The sequence below is a fragment of the Salvelinus sp. IW2-2015 genome, linkage group LG33 (genome assembly GCF_002910315.2).
Source record: "Salvelinus sp. IW2-2015 linkage group LG33, ASM291031v2, whole genome shotgun sequence".
In the NCBI taxonomy this organism is placed as follows: domain Eukaryota; kingdom Metazoa; phylum Chordata; class Actinopteri; order Salmoniformes; family Salmonidae; genus Salvelinus; species Salvelinus sp. IW2-2015.
The window spans coordinates 26703711-26715827 of NC_036872.1; the positions used below are offsets into that span (position 1 = coordinate 26703711).

General features: G+C 43.1%; 1 long non-coding RNA gene across 1 annotated transcript in view; it reads left to right on the forward strand.

Moving 5' to 3' along the window:
- Positions 1-2972, forward strand: part of LOC139023574 (uncharacterized) — a 164054-nt gene extending 161082 nt beyond the window's left edge. Inside the window, exon 3 of the long non-coding RNA XR_011474711.1 lies at positions 2894-2972. This is a non-coding gene — a long non-coding RNA (uncharacterized lncRNA). The remainder of the gene's footprint in view (positions 1-2893) is intronic.
- The last annotated feature ends 9145 nt before the right edge of the window (positions 2973-12117 follow it).

Here is a 12117-nt window from a genome sequence, read left to right on the forward strand (position 1 = left end):
AGTTTGTGGGAATTTGTTTTTGCACAGTTGCTGTCTAGCCCTGCAGAACTTTATGTTTGTTTATATTTTGTTGTTTTGTCTGTGTTTTCAGTATTAAATATCATGAACACTTTCCACGCTGCGCTTTGATCTCATTTATTCAACGACGGGCGTAACATTCTAATTGTAAGGTTCTGTATTTATTTTCTTAGTCAACCTTGTGTTCTGTTTCGTTGTGTTCTTCAAAGTAGCCCTGTTTCTTTGTGTTCTTCAACGTAGCCCTGTCTTTAATTTTTGTTCATTGATTTCACCTGTGTTAGTTACTCACCTGGTCTCATCAGCTCCTTATTTAGTTCTTTCTGTTTGTGCCTTTGTGAGGTATTGTTMTTTTTGACTCTACTAAGCCTTTTCCTAGCTTGTTTGTGAGAACCAGTTATAGCCTTCGGTCCTAGTTTTGATTCACCTGCCTGTTTGCCTACCTGTGTATTGCCTGCCTGTGACCACGATTCCTGCCTTCTGTGAAGGCGAAATAAACACCTGCCTCCCTCTGCGCGTGAATCTACACCTTTTTCTCCATGAGTATTCATTACAACAAGGGATCTGTATACCATCTGAATCGCTTATTTTTGTCTGCGAGCCTAAACCTGGAAAGATTGGGGCGTACAAAGCAAGTGTATCACATTAAGTAGTGTAAAAGGCATGTTGGCTTAGTAATACTGTGTTGAATTATTGGGCGTAATCTCCCCATTCTGAAGCCCTCCATCGGGGGCTTGTCTTGCCTTGTGGGCGTGTGACTGTAGCGAGGGGTTGTGTTATATAATCTTAAGCATTACGCTTTGTGCGGGCTGGTGGGATTCCTTGTTTAAGAGGGGTTGTTATGGTTGGTTTGATAATCTAAATGTCAACAACAAAATCGGGCCTGTGACTGGAGAAGGCGTTGAGTGGTGAGGCCAAGTGTGAATAACTGAACGCCAACCTGCGGCGTGTGACTGCGAGAGGGGTGGAGGCTGTAAAGAGCAGTAGTAGAATTCACCACCTCAGAGTGGCGAAGACGCGGGTAAGGGTGTGACTGGAAGAGTGGTTGAGTGGTGAGCAGGTGTGATAACTGATGCCAACTGCGCTGTTGACTGGGAAGAGGAGTTTGAGTGGTGAGCGAGTGTGATAACAATGCAACGCTGGGCTGTGACTGGAGAGGCGTTGAGTGGTGAGCAGTGTTAATGCTAACGCAAAACCTGGGCGTGACTGAGAGGTAAGTTGAAGTTTCCTGAGCAGTGTTGAATGTAACTAATGGCAATCTGGGCTGTGAGCTGGAGAGGGTTGAGTAGTGAAGCGAGTGGTGATAACTAATGCACGACGGCTGCTGACTGGAGAGCAGGTGTTGAAGTTCAGTGAGCAGTGTGATAATTATCAATAAGCAACCTGGGGCTGTTGACTGGAGAGGGAATTGACGCTCTGTGCAGCAGAAGCTGTGCAATAACTAATGCAACCTGGGCTGTGACTGGAGAGGGTTGAGTGGTGAGCAGTGTGATAACTAATGCAACCTGTGCCCGGACTTAGCTCACCTTTTGAAGTTTGTCCCAGAAATCCAAGGTGCTCAAAGCGTATCTATCTGTCTTTCGAACCCAGGATTCCCTGGAGAGGTAGAGATATTCGAATCCCAAACCCAACGAGAAATTAAAGGATGGGGATAAAGTCGACTTAGATATTTTTTCAGGATTTACCCCAGGGCCCCTCCGATCATAACATTACCTGGCTGGTAGTGTATGGTGGAGCATATTTGGCCTGGAGTCTAAAAAGCTGCTTTTGTAAAATGCTGATTGTTAGATTTCAAATAGAATGCAGCTGTACTGAAGATGTAATGGGTTCAGTCACAGTGGAAACTCTCCTGCTAACAGCATCAGGGACCAGGTTAGGTTAGGGCGGTAAGAGAGCAGTTGGACTGTCTATCCAGCCCTAGCCCAAGATGCACTCTTCAGGAGCCTTGTATGTTGTTTTGGCTTTGGTATCCAAAACAGCCAAATGCTCCATTTCTAAACGTTAATCGATTCTCAATTGCAATACGGTTCTAGAAACATAAAGCCCTTTACTTTCATATCACATCAAAATAATTTCACAAATGCAAAATACACACTTACTGTACACTGTTTTAACCTGCTTTATCACAGTTGCAGGTACACTGTTTTAACCTGCTTTATCACAGTTGCAGCCGACAGTATTTTTCAGTGACAACACGTTTCTGGCGGCCATCTTCCGTTACACACAGGTGTTTGGAGCACCCTAGATAGCTAATTAGCACAGGTGGTCACCTCTGTCTTGCGTAAACAAGCGCTGTAACGTGGAGATATGGTCGTTTGGGAACACTAACCCTATCAATGTGTGTATCAATTGAACCTTTAACCGCTGATATGAAAGATAAGGTCCTTATGCTTCCAAAACAGTTTCTGCAATTAGCGCATGTTAATGTTCAGATTGAGCATCGGGGCTCTTAACGGAAGACACCTTTGTCYWATGACTCTTATGTGTAATGTAATGGAACTGAGTCATGATCAAGAGCTAATTGAACCCATGCTGGCTGCACCAATGCAGAGGGAAAGTGCTAAGGGATGTCAGGGCTTGTCTGATTTCATCACTGCTGAGGCCTTCAAAGACTCTCTCTGCCCAGCAGCAGCAGTACCCTCCCGTCCTGTCAGGTTATTATATCCACTGCCAGAAAAGACTCCCTAATCTTTCAGACCGGTCGGGACCATTTACCGTACAAATTAGGTTGTGTGGGGGGGAGCAGTGTAGAGTGACAGACTGAGGTGTGTGTGTGAACCAGTAGTAGTTGTACTATGTTAAGGCAATATTTTAATGGTGTACTGTTGGTATGGTTGATTATTTATTTCCCCATGTCCTTGTTTTCTCTTCACTGCAGCTGCTGTATGAGGCAGATCTTCCAGGGTGGATCATAGCAACTTGTCAACTCTAACAGAGCTGCCCCAAGTCCTCTCTCCGCTCACTGATCAGATCCCAACAATCTATTCAAAGGTAGCCTCTCTCATCTCTCTCGCGCTCTTCGCTCTCTCTCACGCTCTCGCTCTGCTCTTCTTCTGCTTCGCTGCTCATCACTCTCTCGCTCTCGTCTCTCTCGCTTCTCGCTCTCTCGCTCTGTCTCTTTCTCTCTCTTTCTCTCTTGTCCTCGCTCTGTCTCTCTCTCTCCCTCTCTCTGGTCTCTCTCTCCCCGTCTCCTCTATCTCTCTCTCTCTGTCTCGATCTCTCGTCCTCTCTCCGCTCTGCTCTTGTCCTCGATCTCTCTGTCTCTGTCTCTCTCTCCCTCCCTCGCTCTCCTCTCTCTGTCCTCTGTCTCTCTGCCTCCCTATTCCTTGCCTTTAGTCATTTTCCATTCAACACATCCTTGAGTCTATTACCTGACAGAGGTCTGAGTAATACTGTGTACCTTTGCTGCGTGTATTTGATATGACAAATTTTGTTGTTGCTGCTTCTTGTGATGTTTTCATATCTCTGTAAGATAATTAAAAGCTTTCCTTGAGGGGACGTGCTACTTTTCAATAATTTACTGGGTTGTATCTGTTAAATGACCTGCCCAGAACATACTGTCCCTGAAAGGTGTTTTTCTATCTTCTCTTCCTCCAACTGCTGTGTTTGAAACAGAGAGGCCACATTTGTTCCGGTCCACTTTCGAAAGACCTATTCAACGTGTGTAATTGAGTGTTTGAAGTAGGTAGTGTGGTTTTAGGTTTCTTTAAGTGACAGTAATTGAGTGTTTGAAGTAGGTAGTGTGGTTTTAGGTTCTTAAGTGACGTAATTGAGTGTTTGAAGTAGGTAGTGTGGTTTAGGTTCTTTAATTGACAGTAATTGAGTGTTTGAAGTAGGTAGTGTGTTTTTAGGTTCTTTAATTGACAGTAATTGAGTTTTGAAGTAGGTAGTGTGGTTTAGGTTCTTTAAGTGACAGTAATTGAGTGTTTGAAGTAGGTAGTGTGGTTTTAGGTTTTTTAAGTGACAGTAATTGAGTGTTTGAAGTAGGTAGTGTGGTTTTACGTTCTTTAAGTGAACAGTAATTGATGTTTTGAAGTAGGTAGTGTGGTTTAGGTTCTTTAGTGACAGTAATTGAGTGTTTGAAGTAGGTAGTGTGGTTTTAGGTTCTTTAAGTGACAGTAATTGAGTGTTGAAGTAGGTAGTGTGGTTTTAGGTTCTTTAAGTGACAGTAATTGAGTGTTTGAAGTAGGTAGTGTGGTTTTAGGTTCTTTAAGTGACAGTAATTGCAATGTGGATATCTAAACACTTCTTTGAAAGATGTGCTCCTTTTTCATCATTCTTTGACAAAGGGATTTTTTCCTCTTTCATCTTTGCCTGTAATTACTGGCATCACGTGTATTCTCTCTATGTGAATATAATGTAACACATATACAAAATCAACTTATTTGATGCCATACTGTAACATTCTGGCTAATATGATAGCTCACTGAAAATACTGTGCCGAGGGAAAATCAAATCAAGCTTTATTTCTACAGCACATTTCAGACATGGAATGCAACACAATGTGCTTCACAGGAAAAACTCATAAAAAACAATGAAAATAAAAACTGGAATATTTACTACACAACAAACATAAGAGGATAAAAAAAACAAAGAATTACAAAAAAAACTGAACAACTAAAAACCACCCTAAGGAAATGATGCATAGTATATAGGACTGTATTGGTAGGAGGTTTTCCTTTATACACACAAGACCTAACTGTACCTCCTCCATATGTGGAGAGACTAGAGGAACACTGGGAGCGCACACTTTCTGTGAAAGTATGAGCAAAGAGACATATTTGGGTTGGTAAGTCTAAATGTCCATGTGTGACTGCCTGGGTCTGAGTTCCCACACAGAGAAGAGCTTCAAAGAAAAAGGTAGAAGAAAATTGGTGGTAAACAAGGGCTTATTTTCTTCTTCATTTCTGAAACTAATCAGCAATGTTTCTCCACGCTCCTCACTAAGCTTTGCTTATCCTACAGTGGATTAACATTCACTTTAATGTTCCATAGAGGACAGTGAGGATACTGAGGATGGGGTGGGTGACGGTGTGGTTTTGGTTTGATGAAAGAGTAAATCTTCAAAGACGAGCGAGATTACCTGTTCTTTTGTTACCTAGCTATTTAAAACAAGCTGGCAGGCTTGTGTTAGTACCGTCACATCTTTGATGCTTTTACAATATTAGGTATGTATTAGAAGTGACAATGTGTTCCTGGTAGCTGCTGCTGCTTTATTACCTATTCATCTCTAACGCTCGCCTAGCCCTTCTTCATTCTCACTCTGACAGAAAGTTCTGCAATACTAATAATGAAGCACTTTTCTCTCTCCTCCATCTTCTTTTTCTCTTGAGATGTTTTCCCATGGACGATGATAATTAAAGACTTAGATTTTCTTCTTGAGTCTGAAATGAAAACATTACCGTCCATCCCCTGTTATTTTGTCTACTCATGCTTTCTCAGTTTTTCTTCAGACAAAATGTTGAAGAACTCAACACTCAAGTCATAATGTAAAATTGTCGTGTTTGGTACCAAACCACCATGCCATTAAAATGAGTAACGTTTTCTTCTTCGTGTTTGGGAATAATTCCAGCAATTTTCAAGCCATTCAACATACTAAAAGACTGTAAGACTCCAAAGTGTTCCTGAAGCCTAAACTGAATTTCTGACATTTTGATTAATCACTACTAGACTGTCAGTCATTCCCACGTAAAGGCTTTGACATTTTGAACAGTCTGAAGAAATATCAGTAARGTGCGTCCCAAATGGCACCCTATTCCCTATATAGTGCACTACTTTTACCAGAGCCCTATGGACCCTGGTCAAAAGTAGTGCACTTCAAAGGGAAGAGGGTTCCATTTGGAATGTAGACTAAGGGCCTGGAATTCACTGCTTGTTTAAATCTGAGTGATGCCCCCTTAATGTCTCCAATTTGGCATCTAATTGTTCAAATGTATTATCCATCAGAGAGCTCAGGTGGGCTGAGGGGCAGGCTGGCCCCCAACACACACACACACACACACACATATACACACACACACACAAACATACACAGGAGCAGGTGTTTTTAAGTAGCCCTTTGTGCCATTGAGACCTCCCTTATCAGAAAGGCATCAGATGGTTTTAGACAAGGAATTAATTTAAGCTGCAATTATGGGCACTAGAAGGGAGGAATTGGCAGTCTGTGCTAAAAGTGCATAGGTTAGAATTTTCCCTAATCAGGTGAGTGTCTCTGGATGGATACCGGGCACTGATGGTCTCACTCAATTACCCTCGTYGCCCTCACCCCATTACACATACACCCCCTTCCCACTCAGCCCACCCCACGTCTAGGTTTGGGSGTGCCTCTATAATGTAATATAAAGCCAGGCTCTCTCTTTGTTCCTGGTTGAGTGGGGCTTAATTAATTTGCACTAGAAACGTCTTAATGTAGCATTCAAAGCTCTTTTGAAGGAGGCTAATGAAGCAAGCCAATACTAATCCAACCTTGGTTTATGACACTTCAGGAGGTTGGGCTGAAGCTCACAAATCAGTAGCAGGAATTAGCTTAACATGTTCGTCCTATACTCTCAAGGGGGTGTTAGGGTGGCTATAGGTGCATTTGAATGCCCAACACTGAACACTAAACAGTGAAGGGCCTCATAATGATGTATGCTGAATTGACAAGAGCCCTTGTATTGCCATTGCCATTACATTTTAGAATGATATAGGTCGTTATCAATAAAACGTCACAATACAGTGCAGAGCATTGGATTTGGCTGCTTTGGGGCAGGAAGACCCCCAGCTCCGCTAAAACCATTGACAACTACATACTGTTTTCAAGGGATTGTTAAATACATTTTATAACAATTTGGTTTTAATATCGTCACCTCTTGAAGAGCGTAGTCAGAACTGCACATTTCAGATTATTCCACTTTTAGCTCTATCATCAGCTATACAGCATGTAACTGCATACTTTTCATGATCAGTTAACATCAATTGATCTTGTATTTTCAGATACGCGAGGGTATCCTATCCATTTGGCATGTAGCTAGCTAAGTATGTGTCATTTCGCTTGCTTCATCAGAGATTTGGCTTTTGGAAAGAGCTTGACATCGGCAAGTCCTTGTCCAGGTAAAGTTGTCAGTTGGTAAAGCTGTTCACTCATGACTACACGGCCAGGCACGACAGCAGTGGTATGCCTGATCACCGACAATGATGAGACWGCCTATAGGGAGGAGGTCAGAGACCTGACCGTGTGGTACAAGGACAACAACTTCTCCCTCAACGTGATCAAGACAAAGGAGATAATTGTGGACTACAGGAAAAGGAGGACCGAGCACGCCMCCATTCTAATCGACGGGGCTGTAGTGGAGCAGGTTGAGAGCTTCAAGTTCATTGGTGTCCACATCACCATTAAGCTATCATGGTCCAAACACACCAAGACAGTTGTGAAGAGGGCACGACAAAACCTATTCCCCCTCAGGAGACTGAAAAGATTTGGCATGGGTCCTCAGATCCTCAAAATGTTCTACAGCTGCACCATCGAGAGCATCCTGACTGGTTGTATCATGGCCTGGTATAGCAACTGCTCGGCCTCCGACCGCAAGTACAGCCCAGTACATCACTGGGGCCAAGCCAGTACATCACTGGGGCCAAGCTTCCTGCCATTCAGGATCTCTATACAAGGCAGTGTCAGAGGAAGGCCCTAAAAATTGTCAAGCGGTACCGGAGTGCCAAGTCTAGGTCCAAAAGTCTTCTTAACAGCTTCAAATYGCTACCCAGRCTATTTGCATTTTAATTTTACGCTGCTGCTGCTCTTTGTTTATTATGTATTCATAGTTACGTTAACTTTACCTACATGTACATATTATCTCAATTACCGGTGACCCCGCACATTGACTCTATGTATATACAGTAGCCTTGCTACTGTTATTTTACTGCTGCTCTCAAATTTTTTACTGCTGCTCTCTATTTTTTACTTAACACTGTCCCACCCTGATCTGTTTCACCTGTCTTTGTGATTGTCTCCACCCCCCTCCAGGTGTCGCCCATCTTCCCCATTATCCCCTGTGTACTTATACCTGTGTTCTCTGTTTGTCTGTTGCCAGTTCGTCTTGTTTGTGCGAGTCAACCAGCGGTTTGTGTCTCAGCTCCTGCTTTTTCCAGTCTCTCTTTTCTCGCCCTCCTGGTTTTGACCCTTGCTTGTCCTGACTCTGAGCCCGCCTGCCTGACCACTCTGCCTGCCCCTGAGCCTGCCTTCCGACCTGTACCTTTTGCCCCACGTCTGGATTATTGACCTCTGCCTACCATGACCCTGAGCCTGCCTGCCACCCGGTACCGTTGCCCGACCTCTGGTTTACTGACCCCTGCCTACCCTGACCCTGACCGCCGTCCGGTACCGTTGCCCGACCTCTGGTTTACTGACCCCTGCCTACCCTGACCCTGACCCTGCCTGCCGTCCGGTACCGTTGCCCGACCTCTGGTTTACTGACCCCTGCCTGCCTTGATCTGTCTATTGCCTGCCCCTGTTGGATTATTAAACTATTGTTTATTCGACGTGGTCTGCATCTGGGTCTTACCTTCATACCTGATAAACACTTATTTTTGTTAAAACTGCATTGTTGGTTAAGGGATTGTAAGTAAGCATTTCACTAAGGTAAGGTTTACACCTGTTGTATTTGGAAAATGTGAGAAATAAAATGTGATTTGATATTTACTGATCATGCAGTAGGCTATAATTCTGATAGTGCGCAATTGTTTTGCATGGAATAATCTCATTTTTAGTTCTGACTATGCTCTTCAAGATGTGATAATATTACAACAAAATAGTTCCCATTTATTTAACAATCCATTGAAAACGGCATGTAGTTGTCAAGGGTTTTAGAGGASGCAAATCGAACGCTCTGCACCTTATTGTGACGTTTTATTGATAACGACCTACACCTATTCCAAAAGTAAAATGAGGAGATGTCTTATATTGTGTGGTCACAATCACAATGGTTCCAAAAGACCTGACCAATGTGGTGGTAACGATTTATCGCTGAGTTTTCCTGTGGGGGGGCAGGGGGGTCTTTGAAGTGAGGCAGCAACTGACTAGCTGCTGCCGCTCATGTCCCCTCAGAACTACCACCACGCTGCAATTGTGGCCACGTGGCGTGAGAATACATTTATTACCCAGCTATTTTTAGCACCATGCAGGCCCAAGGGTTTGTGCTGAAACACATTTATACTTGAGTAAAAGCCCCACACCAGAATAACTGGGACTCAGGAGTCAGCCTCAGAGCAAGGTGCTGCATTCTGTATTCGCTCTGTGGTGGAATAAAATATACACTGAATTTAATATTTGTTTTTACACCTCTAGAGCAGTCAAATTTACCACATCTTTTGTGGAATTAGGTTAATGACATTTMATGTTTATTTTAGCTTTTAATATTATGAAAATGAATTAACCCGTCTCTCCAATAATATCGTCACCACAAAATGCTATGCTTGGCCTCCCAGTGTGTTTTGAGGGCTGTTCTACCATGTACTTAGTGTAGTAAATAACAGGGGTGGTTATTGGTGGATTGGGTTGAACATGGGGAGACCTTTGTGTGCTCTCCTCTCCCGCTTCCCTCAGCCCCAGACCATTAGCAAACATCTGCTGTGGAAACTCTTAGAGGGTCTTCACACTTACTAGACKTTTCGCMAAATACCCTGGGCTACACATGTATTGCAATGTAAACATGTCACGTCTCAACCGACAGCGCACGACACTCCCCCGACAGTTTCCCCCTTCTAAGCAAGGCAGTGGAAACACAAATGTCTTGTTGACTTACGGTACAAATTGTTCGGTTTTTTTCTTTCCTTTTTTTCCCTTTTTACCTGAAATTGTAGTAACAGCCTGTTACATTCGGAAATTGCCGCCCTTTGCAAGTRCTGCGGCTACTGTCTCTGTTTGCGTGGAGCGTAATCCACGGAGACTCTGTGCCACAAAATTAGTGAAACTTTACAAAACCGAGTCTCAATTCATGAAATTTGTGACTTGAATCCACACCTCTGCCAAATTGTAAATATTACCAACAGAGTGAATGTGAAAATGGTAGGAACAGTGGGTTAACTGCCTTGTTCAGGGGCAGAACGACAGATTTTTACCTTGTCAGTTTGGGGATTTGATCTTGCAACTTTTGTGTTACTAGTCCAACGCTCTAACCACTAGGCTACCTGCCTCTAACCACTAGGCTACCTGCCGCCCCGTATTGCATGTATATGTTTTTTATATATTGATAAATGAAAGAAGTGTTATTGATATCAAAATACAACTCATATAACAGAGAAAACGGTAAAGCCTCATACGACACCAGCTTTTGTTTTGTAGCACCTACAGTTAAAACATTACTGTTATAAAGGAAGTCTGGAATGGTCAAAATGGCACAAATATTTAAAAAAAACTTCAATTAATGATTTCTCATTTATGCTTTAAGATACAAATGTTAAATATATGTCAATAATCCTTCCTCCAAAAGACACTTCTATGGATAAAATGTTGTGAAAATCCTAAATCATGGTCTTTTTTTATAGTTTTGTGAAGAATCACCCTATTATCATAAACCACGACCACTGGTTTGATGATGAAAGCTGTGGAAAAAATATCCAGTAACCCCCCCATTTGACAGAACTCTTTGAAAAGGAATACAGCTTAATACAGCTAGGCTGTGTGTTTGTAGCCATAGCCTCTCATGGCTGTCTGTGTGGAGAGGGAAAACAAACATGAGAAAGCCCTCTCAACCACCAGTACTACCACACCCCTCATCCCATCTCACCACTCCCTGACCCGTCACCAGCATGGAGCTCAACCTCAAATGACGTGAGCTCCTCCACACTGCTTTGCTATGAGAGTGTTGTCAGACCAATCTCCATTTTGGATAAATAAATGATGAGCCAGAAACAAACATCAAAGGGGGATTGTGTTCTTCAAAGGGAATGTGGGTCTCTATCTACCTCTCGCTGTCTCGCTCTCTCTCTCTCTCTCTCTCTCGCTCTCTGTCTCGGTCTCTCTGTCTCTCTGTCTGTTTCGCTCTCCCTCTGTCTCTCTGTCTCTCTCCCTCTCTCTGTGTCTTTGTCTCTGTGTCTCTCTCTCTGTGTCTCTGTCTGTCTTTCTCTGTTTCTCTACCGCTTGTTCTGGTTACAGACATACATACTTACACACTGCAATCCAACCTGCTCAGGATTCTAATCAACACATCTGCATCTCTTGCCAAGCTAACTCTCTCTTTATCTCTTTGTGTGGTTTCAGATGTAACAGTGTCTGTGTTGTTGACTGTGTGGTATGTTTTTGTTGTCCCTCAGTGATCGCTCTTTTTCCCCACTTGATTTTCTGGGCCTTGAAATCAATGCTGTCATTTCTGGTTGAACCACTGTCTGATCTCATCTTTTATTACCTTCCCTCCTTTTCCAGCTTTTTGTCCTTCCAGCCATCAGGCTCTTCCACTCATTTTGCTATTGGTAGAGAGTGGGATGCCTGTTATCTAACTCCTCTGTCTACTAATCTACTAGGTGTGTATTCATAACACCCTGTGTGTATGACTGTAGTTACTTACAATTGTTATTGTGTGATCAACCCCCTTGATGTCATTCCAGCATCCGTTATGGATACAAGTGTTTGACAGTGACGTAGGCTACACACCATTTTGCATCTGCTTCCTGAAGCTCATGATGGGACATCTTGGTTATGTATGCCTGTGGTAATGTACTGTGGATCTCGGTGTATATGTGCATGTACTGCAAATCAGCATTTGCATTGATAGCAACAGGTGACATGGCGTTTTTGGAGGAAACTCACCTCATCCTGAACCACCCCCAGATGTCTATGTAAAGGAGTGTGAGAGACTATTGTTAGGGTGTAATTGTGTGCAAGGCTCATCCATKTGGAACCGTGTATGTGGAACATATCCTGCTCATATTTTCCTGTAGCTGAGGTCTCACAATACAATTGTATTAAGTGTTTTTTCTTTCTTCCAACGTCTTCATGGGAATCTTCATGTTTAGTAGAATACAGTTATCAAGCCAACCATGTCAGACTGGTTGAGTGTCTGTAATGACCTGGTGTCCCTTCCCTCTCTCCCCCCCACCTGTTCTCTGACCACTGCCCTACCGAAGCTC